Genomic DNA, 12,452 nt, shown 5'->3' with positions numbered 1-12,452 from the left:
TTAATAACACCTATTGTGAATTAAATTAATAGATCACAAGGAGCAAACGCTGGAATTAATTTCATTGGTTACAGTTTGAGAAAACTGAAATATTTTCACAAGTGCGTGTATATAGGGTGAATGGACCCTCGTTAAGCATAGAACACATACATACAATGTCTATGATCCTTTTGCTTTTCGGTGTGTGATATTTAGCGAAAAAACAAAAACTCATTATTATTTTTTCTTTCATTCAAAATGGCTACGCAAACAATACTCAATCCTTAGTTATTTTAAAGCTTCCATCATTACTTTAATCTATTTAAATGAAGTAAAGATATTTCAATTGAGAAATGTGCCATGACAAACAAAAAGCAATGAGTTGAAAAGGAGGAAAAGTACACTATCGGAAGGATCTAATTATTGTTCGAAAGGACACATTTACAAGTACGACTGGACACATTTGTAAAGAAAGTACAAATCAATATTAACACTAAATCAATAAAATGTATTAATTTTTATATGTAGGCCAACTGAAAAGATGACGATGAGTTATCTTTTTGGCAATATCTCTGTCGGTTCTGACCTAAACAGTCATGTCTCAAAATCGAAATTCTGACAACCCCCCCCCCCCCCCCCGACTCCAAATCAAATAAACGTATTCCGGAATCTGCATCATAAGTAGCCGAAAACGATAGCGTTGGCTCTAAATGAGCTGTAATTTTAGTAAACATCGTAATGCATTAGTCGGTCTATTTGACTGTATACTTTTATGATATGTATATGCATTGTATTTCGTTTTAAAACCGCAACCAGTTAAACAATCAAATAAATAATAATATTATTTATATCACGCCTTATAAAATATGACCGATGAACTTTCAGCATTTGAACCACGTGATGTTCCAGTAAACATCAATATCGGATCTTATCTTATCACTTTAACCGCGTTCCCAATTTCAGAGTCCAAAAACTTCATCAAATCCATAATGTATCCCATACAGCATCGTTTTCATTTCAATGTCTAAAATATCTACATCAAACGCAAACTGTAATTCGTCTAGCATTATTTTTACTTCAAGGGTCAACAATTAATTAATACCGTATTACATTTAAAGTAACAAAATTCCATAAAAAATATAAATGAAGAGCTAAATATACATTATTGAAAACAACACATTTTCTACTGGACTCGTGCACAGCTACAAAAGCAATATCATACACGGCTAGCTCCTCGTCCAATATAGATCTGACAGCCGTGTACACGTCCGATAGAATTCAGTATTGTACATGTACACAACAGTGTATAATATCATTAACATACATATAGTTGTGACTATAAGTACTATGCTAAGGGACAAAAGTAAATGAAAGTCTGGTTATCTTGGAAAAAGACATTTTGGTAAACAGCCATATACACTATTCTTGCCATGTGTATTCTTTAAAGGCTTTTTCTAGTCATATATGATATTAAGCTTCACAGAAACGCAGTAGACAGTGCTTAGATGTTGCTCAATTGTCTACCTATACATTAAGTAAAATACAAATGAGTACTTTATAAGAAGGACATCTGAACATATTCACGGTGCCTTTACCACGTGACTTTTTGCGGTTAGCATAATACAAATAACAAGCAAAATTTTATTTCATTTTTGAATATTTCATTTTTTTTATAGAATTAAATGTAGAGCACGTTCATTCTAGTGATCATCACATTCATTGAATTTTTATTAAGAAAGTTATCATGGCCAAAAGTTCTGGACTGTTTTTTGTATTGGTTTTTGCCTCTTGCAGATCACAAAAGTCACGTGGTACAGGCACCATGATATTGAAAACATCCAATTATACAATCTGCCGATTACCTTGAAATATATAACTGCAGCATTTATACATGCGTTATATTTGGGTGCAGATAATTAAACAGTAAACATTGTTAATTATATTTGGAGACATATATCTTTCTAATCTATAATGCTGTATTAATTATATATTCAATATATATAACTGTAATATCCAATGATTTATATTTCACAAATTTTAAATAATACGAAGTGGAATTTTACTTAAATTAGCACAAATAAAAATAAACGCTTAAAGGCCAGACTTATACCGTTTCAAAAAAGATAATTTTACTTTCACGTGGAAGTTATAAAAGAATTTTTATAAATATGTGATAGATTTAGTCATTTTATGTATGTTTAACTATATAACTTACGTGAAATTACTGATATTGTCTTCATTTTGATAATTATAAGGGGGGTCAGTATACGTTTCCGTACATATATATTTGTAACCGGTAATACTTTATAAATATTTATTCAATATATATTATGGTAATATCCAATGATTATATTTCACAAATCTTAAATAATACGATGTGGAATTTTACTTACATTTGCACACATAAAAATAAATTCTTAAAATGCCGGGTTTTCATCGTTTCAATAAAGATAATTTTAGTTTCACGTGGGCGTTATAAATGAATTTTTTTTAATGATCTGATAGATTTAGTCATTTTGTTTAAATATATAACTTACTTGGAATTACCGATATTATCTTCATTTTGATAAATATTAGGGGGTCAGTATACGTTTCCGTACACTTCATCACCATCACATTTGATTTTGACCGCATTTTTGTAAGTTTCTATTTAAATGGATAGTCTTATATATGATGTGTGACACGAGAAAAGTCAAGTCATTTGTATTTGATAAAGGAAGCAATTAAATCAAGTTATGTTGTAAAGCATATATAATACGTATTTTTTTCGTACTCTAACGTACGTTTTTTTGTTATCTTATAATGCAAGATAAACTGCTTTTAACTTTGACAAAATGAAAAAATAAAACACTTACATCTTTTTAAATATGTATTTCTTTCCTCAAAGCATATTTACATACATACTATAAAACTATAAAAAAAAGTCATTTGATATGTATCATATAAGGGTGGTCGCTATACTTTTCAGTAGTATTTCTTATGCAAACTCTGTTACATATATCATAACATTTGTTTATACTCGTTAGCAATAATTCTCGGCTAATTGTAACTTGTAACACTTTACACCATACAGAATCTGATTTGACTATAAATTGTATGTTTACAATTTTATGTAAAATAAAATTTATGTTATGTTATACACTGAAAACCACTCGTCAAAAATGGTAATTTTCATCTTTAAAAAAGCGAGTTTTAGGTGCTAAATTAATCTTTAATTATTAAGCTTGCCTTACATATTGTATTATGTGTAAAAAACTAATTCATAGTCCATTTTTCATCGCCTCTTGCTTAAAATCTGGTAGTTTTGAGTAAAATTTTCAAATTATTTGCCATTTTGCAAGTATTGGCCTGTTTATTTCTTCATCCTTGCCATACATAAGTACCTAATTATAATGCAATATTGCAAACATAAAGCTACCAGTATTTAGGAAAAGGCTATATAATAGTGCATTTGTATCAGAGAAATTTTAGACCTGAATAAAGTAGCGATAAATGTAAAAAGAATTGTCATAAAAGTAGCAAAATATAAACAATGAAGTATTTGACTTCCATATAAAATACTAATTCACTATAACTGTATACTTATTGCCAAAAAAGCAACAGATGAAAAAAGATGGTTCAGGTAATTGGCCAATGAGTAACTTTTTGGACACTGTTAAGTACACCAAAATTAAAAAGCTTCTAAGAAATACAAATAAAAGTACAGTGGGCCTTTAAAATGTTATTTTTATAATATCGGGGGACCGAGACCCCACCATCCCCTCTGGACCCTCCGCTCTCCAGTGAGAAATTTACATCGTTATGAATGTGTGACTTCTTAAATAGTTATGATATTTTTGTGTACTGCCTGTACGGACGACTACTTACACATAGTCAAGTTTTTTTTAAATATCACATTTAGATAAGCTAAATAAATGGTTATTTCAACATAAAATCAGACACATTTTTTACTGAAATGTCTTATTAAGATTTCCCAGAATTTATACCTTTGTCTATACTAAGACTATTATATTTCTATAAAATGTGTAAATAAAAATAAACGGGAAAATGATGCAATTAGCTAAAAACAATGGAGTTAATGGAACGTGTACATTCTTTTGAAATAAATGGAAAATGTGAGAAAAAAATATTTTGAGCTTATTAATTGATACAAATTCTTTATTTGATGAAAGTTCTTTACTAACAATTCAAGATCATTTAAAATCACCATTGAGCCTACTATAATTCAGGGCACATATTTTGCCTCTATTTAATACCTTGATTTGTATGTACCATTGGCTTTGACTTCAATATATTATTTAAAACATCATGAAAATTCATTTTATTGATTGAATGTTTATGACTTCAAAGTGCGGTCGTTTATCTGATGTTAAAAATGCATAATTATGTACCTATGAAACGCACTTTATGGTCAAAATTGGACCCCAAAGTGCATGACGCACTCTGGGGCCCGACCCCAAAGTACGTAACGCACTTTTGGGTGCGACCCCAAAGTGCGTTGGACCCCAAATTGCGGTGTTACATGGCCTTGTCTTGTATGTACACAATTTATGTATTCATGTTAACTTTTAAACATTAATTTACTACAATCCTACGTGGTATGCAGAATAGACCAATTACAACGCACCTTGTTGTCATGCAAAATTAACATAAAACATTAATTTTTTAGACTTGTACATAGTGAATCACCCAAAATATCCCGTACAGCGTTAGTCACGCAGTAGAAATAATATTATGGTGGTAAATACACGTACTACAAAATCGATGATTAATTGCACATTACACGAAAATTATTACATAAATCTTCACTCTTTTTTATTTTTCTTAAATCTTAGTACATTTCTGTCATGTTTAATATTATTGACATGATTTGGCTCATATGGAGGCATACAGCTTTTAATATTATTGAATAAATTAAAAGTATAAAACATCTGGCAAAATGTATTTGTGACGAAATAGTAAGAGGAAACACATGCCAAAAGCTCTTCGACAAGTTTGGTAACATTCTTCATTTGATAATGCACGTGTTACTGATTTTTACATATTATGTCTGATTTGCTGTCAATGTCCTGCTGAACATATAATAGTCAATAGTCAAGGTTTTTAAAGTAAATCTTGATCTTTTATAAAGGTATTTAAACAACATAATAATACATTTCAATCTAACTTATCGTACCATTTTTCAACGTCTAGCTATATTTCAACGACTGATGAAACATGTACACATTGTAAAAGTTTTATTTTCGATTATTTTAAAGATTTATTATGATTTTATGTTTGAAAATATAGATATATATGGCTGTTATACAGTCTTTTTTTTTCAAATGTAAAATAAATATCTTCTGTTTACACACAGACAAGACATCAATCTTATGCGAGTACAAGTGCACTAAAACTAAACGCACTTACAAATTCATAGTAGCATAAAAAAGTGGCAGTTTAATTATTTCTATTAAGTGCATTAAGATCACGTAAACAGCTTTAAGTAGATTAATATGTTCAGATAAATGTTAAATGCAAAAAATAACGATTTTCAGGAATTGTCTTGAAAATTAATCACTGCTTTTCATGTACTTTTCACGCGTCTCATTATTCTCACAAATTCTCACAAAATTCAGTTCCTTTAACTTAAAATAATTTGAAAGCGCATGCGTGAAATATTTCTCTCTATGATATTATCTACTATAAAAATGTTATAAACCCGTAAGTCACAAAGTCAGTAATAGGCATGAGTTCCTTTTCTCAGTGATGTCGTAACTTCCTTTTCATGCAAAAATCTCTTTTTCTTTTAATATTCAGAATAAAAAGGGAGAATACTTGCTGTAAGTTGATACTGAACCAACGGAGTCAATGTCCTACCGATGCAAAATATATGTCACTTTGTTTGATACGTAAGCGTAACTTAACTTGGTATATATAAAATATATTTTCAATACAAGTCGGATACACTCGGATTAAGATCGATTCTGTTTGCATTATTGATAGGTCTATGTCAACTAAAATATACTTTTCCGATAAATGTGAATCAATAAATGTAAAAATATTTTTTTATATATTAGTGCATTTAAATATATGGTTATTGGATAAGAGGCGAAATCAATACTGAATAGGATGATGTTTACTTCTTTGATTTGCAGTGAATCGCACTGCGAATCACAGCCCAGTAATCTCATTTTGATAAAACATCTTTGGTGTCAGATGTACATAAACAAACATGAACTGGATGCCATTTTAAACTTTTAATAATGTGTTTTTATATTTTGGACTGTGCTTTTTAGTTAATGTAAATCTTAACCGGAAGTATATGAGCCATCGAATACCTTGCAATGGAAGGTGAGTCTTATGGTGTTTTTATCAAATACATGTTTTTCATATTCTGGACAGTGCTGATTTACAAACTTCGTAAAACGATATCGCACGGCATATATTTTGTCGTGACATCATATGAGTTATACAAGTACACGTAAACATACGTTAAATGTAAACACAACTGTATAAGGTTGTTTTCTTTTTTTTAATGTACGAGTACAAGTGTTTATTATTTGGGTATATCATAAAAATAATTTTATATTCATTTGGTTTTATTATTCAATTTATTGATATATTGAACTCGTTGGATATTATAATATCATGCTCACAACAGGCTCGCATAATCTTTTTTTCCCATTTAACTCGTTCAATAATTTCAGTATTGAACTAACACTCATTCAATGCGTTAAAGGTTTGTATTTTAGTATTTTCTGTTATTGGTATTTGCATTTCTTTTTAAATGATTAGAGCATCTTTATTGGTTTGGAACAAAACATCATTGAAAAGAACTTCCATTTTACATGTATTAGTTCATAGACACTTCTGGGTTAGCTTCAGGTAAAAAGTAGAAAAAATGAATAAATAGCTTTTAACAAAAACTATGGTGGCTTATTTGTGCCATTCACATTTCCGCCCCGCGAACCTGCCAGGCGAAAAGTCGAAAATTAACAAATTAAAATGGCTGGGTCGCGGAGCGAAATCACGCTTATTAGCGGGGACACGCGGCGAAGTTAAATGAATAAAACTTCGCCCCACGGGGCGCGGGGCGTAAAACGGCGGGGATGCAGATCGAAAACACGCTTATTAGCACCCCCGCTTATTAGCGTGTTTTTGGTCCACGTCCCGCCATTTTAACTTGTTAATTTTCGACTTTTCGCTTGGCGGGATCGCGGGGCGAAGACACGAATGACACAAATCAGCCACCATAAAAACCACAAAAGATTCATTTTTAACGCTATGAGGTCCAAAAAAAAAAAGATTATTTATATAATATATTTAAATAATTTTTCAAAATCTTAGAAAGTAAAGTTGGGTAGTTGTTTGATGACAGAAATATTTAAGCGAAGAAAAGTTTGTTGTCACTGATCCACTCAGAATTATTTACTTATTTGAGGTTATTTCAAGGGCAGTTAATTAAAGTCACGTCTACAATCATTTTTTATTTTTACATTTAGAGTATGTTTTTCTATTTATTGTTGATCGCAATACATAGTAACTCATATTTGTCGACCCCAGAGCCACACACTAAAGCAGACTAGTACTAGTATTTCAGTTCCTTCCTATCACTTTAACTGACGACTTGTATTATCTATTATCATTAAACCAATATTTCCTTTATACCAAAGGTGGATGTGATTCAGGTGGGGCTGTGGTGGAGGGGGAGGGGGTGGAGGAGGAGGAGGTGGTGGTGGCGGAGGATGTGGAGGAGGCGGGGGAGGCGGATTTTCATCAGGAGGCGGAGACTATTGTGGCGGTGGCGGGATGTCTTCATATGGTGGGGGCGGTTATAATTACGGAAACAATTCTGTCTGTCCGTCTTCCGGATATGCACCAGGCTATACGTCAGGATATACTTATGGACAGCCAAGATCTAACACAAGAGATGCATGGGCACACACAAGAGCCAATAACCAGCTAGGACGTCCAAATAACTCAGTAAGTAATTCGAGAGGGATTTGATTTATAAATATGGAACATTCAATTTCAATATTTCTGAAGAGATCAGTTCCTTTTATGTCAATATTTGTTAAGTTTTACTTGGGCAAATATATTTATCACCGCTTTGGATTCGCATCTCGCTAGCGACTTTGAATTCCTTCATGTGAGAAAGCTATCCTGCTGGGATACTTAACGTAGGCGGTTCTACCTAGGTTCCCTCGCAGGCCGAAAATATTGCACGGAGGGGCACCAAGTTCTTCCTCCGTCAGTAAAACTGGTAACTCGCCCTTTGACTAATGCAGAGTGTGTGTCACCTTAATAAAAACAACGAAAAATATTCAGCTTTTTCTTGTACGTCAATTAAGACATATCATAAAGTATAAGCACGTTTTGGTTACAATATGTAAGTTGTGATAGATTTGATACCTTAAACTTGGAGATATTAATGCCTGTATGTATGTTTATCTATTCAGGGGGCTTGTACCGGAGCCAAGCTGATAATAATTGTATTGGTCTGTGTCTGTGTCCTTCTAGTGATAGCCGCCGTCATATTCCTCTTTACTAATAAATAAAATAGATCTTGAACATTTTCGATGACATTTTGAAAAGATTTTCTCTTGACTGGAGCTACGGCAAACGCTCCGCTTTAAATACTTGTAACGCTATACAACAATTGTAAATGTTTACGTCATGTTAACGTTAACAAGGTTGTTATTATTATTAACCGTTGGAACATTTGTAAATCTGACATTGTGTTATGTGGAGAGACAAACAGGTGAGAAAAACTTCATTGACATGTGATATTATTTTGTGTAAATAAAAAGTATTTATTCATTATTTCTTTGTTAAAATGGGTATATTGTTACTTTATGATGTTGTTAGGTTCTTTGTAGATTATTCCACTTTTCAAAACACAAACTTTAGTGTATCAATAAAAATGTAGCCAAGGCATCTCACTGTTAGTTCTTTTATTGAGTGTGAGCATGGTTCGGAAAAAAATTGTGTGAAACGAAGGCGACAATAACGCCGGGAGAGGCGAAGGTAAACTTTTTGCATCGCCTTCTCTTTGATGTTCATGTAAACACGGATTTATATTAACATAAATCCGTGATGTAAATGACAACGACTTGTTTATCTTCAGAGCAAGATACTAAATGAATGCTGAAATAAATTCTGAGGCTAGAGCTATTGGACATATGAAAAATTTTGTTTTATCACATGACAGCCCTCGTTTCCGATACTATATAACCTTTTTATATTTTATATATATATTTACAGCGTACGAAAGGCATACTTTCTAAAACTGAAATGGATTAAGTTATGTGGTTAAAATAATCATATACTCATTGTTTGAAAATAAAATAAATTAATCTACTTTTTACATCTGTACCTATAAAACTAGTATACTTTGTATGATATAATGAAATAAACTGAAACAACAAATCTCAGCATTTTACGTTTGAATTGTACATCGTAAAAATTACCGTATTCGTTCCGGTTCCGGTTATTCAAACTATTATTTTCCGAAGATTGACGAAAATGGCCACTAAGTTGCGATTACAATTACCAATAGCCCTTGAAGTTGCGACTGATATTTTATCTTTCAAAGGCACAAAAATAGAAAACAGTTCGGATTTATTTTAACGATATTTTCCATTGAAGATACATTTTATATAGATAAATGGAATATTTTGTATGGAATATCATTAGTAAAGAAATTTTTTATGGTCTGAGTTTCAGAAATTATAATTTCAATATTTAATTCATGTCATGGTCTTTTATCAGCAATATACTTCAGATATTCATTTAATAAGCCGACTACAGTATCACTTTAGAAATAACTTTAGAATAACTTGAGAAAAGGCTCTCTAAGAAGGGAGACTATTCAAATTACCATTAGCACGCGCGTGGAAAATTGTCTCCCGTTGTTGTCCTAGTTTAGGCAGGCAGATGTACATGTAACAATCGACAAACACGTTAGGTTAAGGTACTTTGTATTTTTTATGCACCAGAAACAATAGCAACAAAAGTAAAAGGGATAACAGACTTTTGAAAACGCCACAGTGAGTTATTAAAGGTATAACCCTCCTAGTGCAGATCATTTTAGAAAGGACAAAAATGTTAATTTAATAATTATAATAATTGAGCCGCGTCACGACAAAACCAACATAATGGGTTTGCGACCAGCATGGATCCAGACCAGCCTGCGCATCCGCGCAGTCTGATCAGGATCCATGCTGTTCGCTTACAGACCCTTTAACAAGTAGAGAAACTGATAGCGAACAGCATGGATCCTGATCAGACTGCGCGGATGCGCAGGCTGGTCTGGATCCATGCTGGTCGCCAACCCATTATGTTGGTTTTGTCATGACGCGGCTCATTTATGTTTGTGAGGCTTATTATATATTACATAAAAAATATGCCGTCCAGGGCATTTTACGAATTGCAAATTACAGCTGCAGGCCCTCTTTCAAGCCTTTGCATGAAATAATCAAAATGGCGAAGGAACAACATAAAAATCTTTTAAGACGCTATTTACTGAATAAGATGTGTTGTACATACTGAATTTGTTACATTCGTATTTTTCGAGTTTTGAAGCTTTTACACTTGATTACACTGCTTAAGACAGAAACCCGTGAAGTACAAACCATGCCATAGTGACTTAATAATTAAGGTAGAAAACTCACAAGAATGCATAATGTCTTTACTACTGTATGCCTACATTTTTGTTAAGTATTAAGCTCCCTAACCTGAAATCCTGGGTCCATTCATGGTGATAGTTATCTAAAAGATTTTAGATTTACTTTTCAAATAAAGTTCTTTATTGGGGCATGATTGTAAATGTTTTTAATTAATTCGTGTTGAAATTGAATCAAAGCAAGCTTATGATAAAGATCGTCGCACTCGTGTTAAAATGTTTAAATCAACTGGAATTAACAAGGGCTGTTGAAGATGAGTCAAAGTTAGTTATTGCTTATAATTATTATTTATCTTGCACATCTCGGCAAAGTTGTCCGTTTTAATATAGCTCGGCCTTTTGAAAACATCTTTATGAAACCTGCCTTCAAAATGTTTCTCAAATATAAAAAGAATATTATACAAACCGTTGAAAATGACCCCATTTCTTTGAATTGTGGGGAGGGCTGTTGCTAATGTTGTTATAACTTGTAACCCGACCCATTTGCACTATATATCTACGGAAACGTATTCTGACCCCCTTATATATTTGATAAAGGAAGCAATTAATGTTGTAAATCATATATAATACGTTTTTTGTTTGTAATCAACCAGTTGCTAATAAAGATAATATATGCTGGTGATGGAGAGAAATCTTTCGGTTAGATTTCTGATACGACAAACGATCTGCCATATTTGCGCGCGTAATGGAGGAGTCACATTCCTTAATCTTTGAAATACAGAAAGCCTCATTCAAAGGGCTATAATCCATATATAACCTTTAAGAAAGCTTTAGATTGTGCAGGATTTTTCTGTCCTCATTATCAAATATAAATTGTAAAATATGTTACATTATATTTCATAATGATAGAGGTATGCGAATAAAAAACATCAAGTATATATAACTAATACATATAAATGAACTGAAAAATTTCACATAAATTTTAATCCAGCAATATAAACAGCAGATTGAGTTCAAGATCATATAGCAATGTTAATATTGGTCAGATATATATCGTGTGTGTGTTCAATAAATTGTCTTAAATTCTGTTTTTACCAAAATGCAGGGGCGGTAGATATAACGAGATAAATGTGTCAGATCAAGTTAGTTTGTAAAAATTGGTTAGGTATATAATATGTATTAAATAAATTGTCAAAAATCCTGTTTTAACTAACATGTAGGGGTGGTCGCTATACGTTTCCGTACTTAAGTAATGTTATAAACATATTTTTGTTGATTATCAATATATCAAAGTGAATTGGTCTATAATAGAATGTATGTAATACCCTAAATAATTTTAGTATCATACAGTACAGTAAACCATAACATAATTATGTATGGATGTAAGTTTGAGAAATATATGACATCTTTATATAGCAGATAATAAATTGTCCTAGAACAACATATTATAGTTCGTCATATACGTTGTTTTTTCTTTCAAGGTATATTTCATAAAAATATCTACAAGATACATTTCTTGATCTTATAAATATTTTAAATATCGATGGAATAATTCTCAAAAAAGTATACTCATCGAACCGATGATAATACTCGTAGAAGGGAGACAACAGTGTTGAAATTGTAAACTAACAAGTTGTAGTATTTCTCTCCCTTGTAGCAGTCTCATTCGGCTTACCATTGAAAATCGGCCCTGCCAACATTTCAACATTACGTTTTGATCCAAACAAATGGTTTAGTTTTAATTTAATTTATAATATTTTATTACAACTGTCATCGTTATCATTTACATAAATACAATGTAAGGTGAATACTACAATACTACAAAAACAAATATTCACAAACAGATATATTACGGAAACGTATAGCG

The 12,452-nt window shown here is 31.8% G+C and overlaps 1 long non-coding RNA gene across 1 annotated transcript; it reads left to right on the top strand.

Moving 5' to 3' along the window:
* The first annotated feature begins 6,074 nt into the window (after positions 1–6,074).
* On the top strand, positions 6,075–8,970 carry LOC132745993 (uncharacterized). Its single transcript, XR_009627929.1, has 3 exons — positions 6,075–6,312; positions 7,635–7,944; positions 8,421–8,970. It is a non-coding gene; the product is annotated as an uncharacterized LOC132745993 (long non-coding RNA).
* Positions 8,971–12,452: the final 3,482 nt, after the last annotated feature.

Source organism: Ruditapes philippinarum, unplaced genomic scaffold (genome assembly GCF_026571515.1).
Source record: "Ruditapes philippinarum isolate M1 unplaced genomic scaffold, ASM2657151v2 ctg8051_1_1_1_1, whole genome shotgun sequence".
NCBI classification, from domain to species: domain Eukaryota; kingdom Metazoa; phylum Mollusca; class Bivalvia; order Venerida; family Veneridae; genus Ruditapes; species Ruditapes philippinarum.
Note: the sequence above shows the minus strand (reverse complement) of the source record. Positions and strands in the feature narration are given on the sequence as shown.